Genomic DNA, 6,000 nt, shown 5'->3' with positions numbered 1-6,000 from the left:
TCATTTTCATTTTGTATGTTATCCAAATGGATGTGACCTTGATGTTCTTTACTTTTGAGTGATCATGTTGGGACCCATGAGTGGTCTAGACCCTTGGGGTGATTTGACTTATGTCATTATATATGCAAGTTTATGAAGGACATTGCCCAGAAGTTGGATATCATATATGGTCATACAAATGATGAAGTTTAAGTTCCAAGGTGTTTGAATGGTTTAAGGATATCAATTTAGGAAGAGATTATTTTGATCAAATGAAAACTATAAAAGAAGATTATTAGTTTTCCCTAAAGAAAGAAGAAAATTTGACGAGCATGAACATAGATAGATAGGAAGAGGTGGAAGATTCTAAGAGGTAGTTAGTTTGTTGGAGGTAGATCTTACCCTAATAAAGAAAATTCAAAATGGAAAGAAGAAATTTCATTTTGAGGAAGGGAAGAAGTTACCCCAAAAGTAATGGATATAGTAGCTATTTGAGAGACAATAGAATATTGTTAGATTGAACATTTTTTAAATGTGGGAAAGAAAGACAATATTTTGAGTGTGTCTAAGGAAATGAGGCTAGTAACAGTGGCACTAATATATTTTTGGAAGAAGAAAAAATTGAATCTATGAACCAACCTAAGGACGAAGAAACCCTAATGATTAGAAGAGCCCCATGGCATGAGGAATTAGATCAAGAACTTGTGATGAGTAAAAAAATTTACAAGAAAAGGTGTAAGGTTGAAGGAAAATATTACAAGGTTATCATTGAAAATGGAAGTTAAGATAATCTGGCATTAGAGGAGTTATCTATGAAGTTGTAGTTTCCAAGGGTATATCATCTGAGACCCTATTAGATTATGTGGATCAAGGATCATTGTAACATTTTGGTAAGTGAATAGTATCTTGTGAGATTGAAGATTGGATTCCATATTAATGAAATTCTTTATGATATTATGGTGATATATGTTTGGCATATCTTGTACTAGAACATGAAATTGTGATAGACAAGAACTACATGATGGTAGAAGGAATAGGTATACCATAGTGGCTAAATAGATATGCCAAGTATTTTACCTTTGGTAGAGAACCCTAATAATGAGAGTTGTACTATAGTAAGAGTTTTCTTAGTTGAATGATGGAAATTATTGGCTGATTTGAAGAAGGAAGGCATGTATTATGATTTGATTCCTAGGAAACTTGAATTGGGAATAATTGAAGAACAACCTAAGGAGATTAAGGAATTTTTTATAAAGTATGAATACATTATTTCAAATAATGTGTTTGATAGATTACCACTTCTTAGGAGAATTATTCATTGCATGGAATTAATTCTTGGAGAAAGTTTACCTAACAAAGAACCTTGCCTAATGAAACCAATATTTAAAGATTGAAGAATAGAGTAGGCAAGTTCAAGAATTTTTAAGGAAAATTTTGATTAGAGAAAGTTTGAATCTTTCTATGATACCTTCAGTGTTAGCACCTAAAAGAAATGTAGAATGGAGATGACATACTAATTCTATAGAAATTAATAAGATTATATTGTGTCATATTAAAATGGAAGCAACCATCACTAAATACCTTTTATCTCTTGCCCTTTATTGACCTTATGGACCATGGATAGATTTGTTCACAATTAGCTAAATTCTCCTATTTTGCCTAGCTTCTTGCATTTTTATCCGTGCATTTTTGTAAACCATGGGGTTAGCTCCTTTGGGGTCAATACTGGAAAGGGTCAACCCATGTTGACTTATTCTATAATAGTATGACCCGCATTGACCTATCCACCAAGGACTTTACATCCTAGGGCCAATTAAGTTTTAGGATTCCAAGTTTGGAAATCAGGTGACCCTATCAGCTTGCTTTATTTTTTAACCCAAAAACTAGTCTAAAAGGAATTCTGGACACCTCATTTTTGCATCCACTAGACATCCAAGAAACTACAAGAAAAATATTCTAGCACTCAAGAAAGAAAAAATTTCTTAGGCATTCAAGATTCAAGGATCCTTTTTTAAGATCTAGAATTTTTCTAGGTCACCAAGGGTGGAGATCTACATTTTGGAATTCATCATCTTCTTTATTGATGCACATTTAAATTCATGGTTCCATGATGTGGTTTTGGTCGATCCATTAAATTTTTAGATATTTCGTACATCCTTCATTGCATAGTCAACATTGACAACACAGTATCATTGTAAAATCCTTATTGACAAGGTTGATTCCTAAATCTAGGGCTTAATTCATCAATTTCAAGGTTGATTCCCCAATCTTGAGATTGACCAAGGAAATCCCTCATCAAACCAAAACAAAAAATAATTGTTTTGTGTGCAAGAGCAAGATATCCAAATTGTGGTTGCAGATCTAAAAGCTAATTGTCAAGACCTTTCAAAAGAAGTTGGGTCAACTTTTCTACCTATTCCCAAAACATGTCCGTCAAGTCCTATAAAGTGTCCAAACACTTTACCACCAAGTTGACTTAGTCTTAGAATTCTAAGAAAAATAGGGTTTTCTATCATGATCATAGATTTGTAGTAAAAAATTTCATCATAGTTTTAGATCCACAATTTTCAAAGTGAAAAGACATCTTATCTCATAGATTTCAAGGTAAGTCATTTATCATTCATTTCACCTTTAAGCTTAGACCTACTTTCATACTTAAATTTAGTTTATTATATATATTTAACACCTAGATCTATCTTACACTTGTCATTACATTAATATGTTCAATTTCACATTTATATTTCATATCTTCAATTTATAATACATGAAAGAGGACTATCTTGCATACTTCCTTGGTGTAATTTGGTTTTGGTATTGACATCCCTTCATCTATATGGATTATGCTAATTAACATGGGTTATACTAAGAGTTATATTCAGAATCCCCTCTTTCTCTTGTATTTAATATTAATATGTGGAAAGTGGTTTGTTAATGAATTTACCTCATATAGTTTACATCATTAACCCAATCACTTTTTATCACATAACAATAGTGAGGTGTAGATTTCCTTTACCTAGGATGGATGACACAATCGATTGTTTGAATGGATATAAATACTTTATCAAAATTGATTTGAAGAGTGGTTATCATCATATAAAAATTAGAGAAGACGATGAATGGAAGAAAGCATTCAAGACAAATAAAGAATTATATGAGTGGTTAGTTATGTTTTTTGGTCTAACTAATGTACTTGGTACTTTTATGAGGCTAATAAAAGAGGTATTGAACACATCCTTATGTAAATTTATGATTATTCATTTGCATGATATACTAATTTTTAGTAAAATAAAATAAGATCATTTGTTGAACTTGAGGAAATTATAGAAAAGATTAAATGAGCATGAGTTGTTGATCAATTTAAAGAACTATACTTTCATTAAGGAAGAGTTAGCATACCTCAGATTTGTGATTTCAACTAATGGTTTCAAGACGGATCCTAAAAAAGGTTAAAGCAATTATTGATTGGCCTACATTAGTAAGTATCGGGGAAGTTAGATCATGTCATAGATTAGCATGTTTTCATAGGAATTTTATCAGTAATTTCAATTCAATTTGTAGCCTTGTAATTGAAGCCATGAGAGGAGATACTAAATAATACAAATGGATAGGTGTACCACAAAATATTTTTAAATTTTTGAAGCAAAATGTGATAGAATAGCCCTTGTTAGTATTAGCTAGTTTTGGTAAGGTATTCCAAGTGGATTGTGATGCAAGTGGAAATGAGATTGGAGTTGTCTTAAGTCAAAAATAGAAAACTAAGGCATATCTTAGTGAAAAATTGAATAATTCCAAGAAACAATATCTAGTTTATGATCAAGAAATCCATTCCATAGTTTAAGATTGCAAGAAATGTAGACTTTACTTATTTCCTAAGGAGTTTGTGTTGTATATTGACCATAAGGCATTGCAATGTTTGAGAAACCAAGTTAAGTTGAACCAAAGACATGTGAAATGGGTTGAGTTATATTATAGAGTTATACTTTTGCATCGAAACATATGAGTGGACAGTCAAACAAGTTAGTTGATGCCTTGAGAAAGATAAGGTGTTTGTTGATAGAGACGAGAGTGGAATCACTTTATTTGATGAATTGAAGACTTTGTATGAAGTTGGCCCTAATTTCATTGAACCATGGAAAGCTTGTAAGGAATCTACTGCAGCTGACCAAAGCAAGTGGCTAGATTATTTCATATAGAATGGCATATTGTTTAGAGGAGTTTGGTTGTTCATACCTAAAAGTTCAAGAGGGAAACTTTTATTAATGAAAAGCACAGTGGAGAACTTTTTGGACACTTTGGTATTGATAAAATAATGAATTTGATTAAGAAAATTAAAGTTTGTTATGCTAATGTTGTCCAAAAATAGAAAATTTATATGGTCAAAAAGTTGAGAAGATGTGTGAGATTATTGGTGGTAATTTTTGAGATACCCTCATGATAATTTCTAAACCTAATGACAAAGAAGTTGAGAAATTATGTTGGAAGAAGAAAGAATGTGTAAAGGGACAAAAATAGAGGGAAATTTGACTTGCAAGACTCAGGATCATTTTCCAACCCTCTTACCAAGTCAAAATTTGTATAGGTTTTGATGTGCAAAATAACCTGCTTGAATTTTGAAAAACAAAAAGTGTAATTTCAATTCTACATAACCCACTCGTGTTTTGAAAAACAAAAGGCACATTTTTAAAGTTTACATAAGATTCTTGCATTTTGAAAAATAAAAAGTACATGCTCAAATTCTTTGTAACTCATACAAGGTATGAAGACATAAAAATACACACTTCTAAATTGAGCATACATTACAAATACATGTAGTTTTACATATATAATATGTGTCTACATGTGTGTGTGTGCGTGTTTGTGTGTACACACATGACCCTTCTTAATCCCCCTCTCACATCTTCCTTACCTCATAACCAACTCTATCTATTTTGAGCAATAAATATCATCATTGAGCTCTATCTCATCTCTTTCCCCCTCTCTCTTCTCTCTTTACCATATGTATCTCACACTCTTCTCCTTCCCATGCACCCCCCCATCTCTCTCTCTCTCTCTATCTCTCTCTCTCTCTCTCTCTCTCTCTCTCTCTCTCTCTCTCTCTCTCTCTATCTCTCTCTCTCTCTCTCTATCTATCTATCTAATCTATCTATCTATCTATCTATCTATCTATCTCCCTATCCAACTCCCTCCCCACCTCCCTCTCCCTCTCCCTCTCTCCATCCTTGTTGTTTCCTACTTCATCATAATGCGTGCAGGCTATGTAGAACTAATGCCATAAGTTTTAGTTCTATAAAACTTGCAAGGGTTATGGGTAAATAGCCTTTGACATGACTTTTTAAAAATATCTTCTTCTTCATAACCTATGTGAGTTATGAAAAACTTTTAGTTCTTCAAAACTCTTATAGGTTATGAGGAGATTTTTATATTTTTTATTCCTTATTTGAGGCTCGGTCTTACCAAGCCAAACATGTTTTGAAATTTAAGAAACCTACATGGGTTATGAAATATTTTGATTTTTTTTGCATGTGGCCACCATTTTTAACAATAGTTTGGTGTAATTACCCTAAATTATATATACATGGTTCATATTTTAGAATTTTTATGTATTGCATAACTCTTTTATAGCCTTATATATATAGTGACATGAAGCATGGAATGCACTCTTTTCAGAGTTCTTAAAATTACCTTTGATGGCTTCTTTAGCTAAGTGGTGTTGTATTTGTGTCATTTTCATGGTGTTTGAGCTTTATATTATATGCTTCCATTTATATATTATATTCCAATCATGTTAATTATATTGTATATATATGTTAAATATATATTCTTTGCAAATGTGAAGAGATTGTTGAAGTTAACAAGAGCTCAAGATATCCATTTATTATGAGACTCAAAATCATAAATTTGACTATCTATAAATCCAACCTCATGGTCAAATAATCTTCTTGTTTCTAGCGAATAGATGTATCCAAATATTCAACATTAGGAATCTCACTTTAATCTATATCTTGAGTGACATTAATTCTA

This window comes from Cupressus sempervirens, chromosome 5 (assembly GCF_028749045.1).
Source record: "Cupressus sempervirens isolate cs-2001-9-10 chromosome 5, ASM2874904v1, whole genome shotgun sequence".
Taxonomy (NCBI): domain Eukaryota; kingdom Viridiplantae; phylum Streptophyta; class Pinopsida; order Cupressales; family Cupressaceae; genus Cupressus; species Cupressus sempervirens.
The sequence above is the reverse complement of the archived record's forward strand: the minus strand, read 5'-3'. Positions refer to the sequence as shown.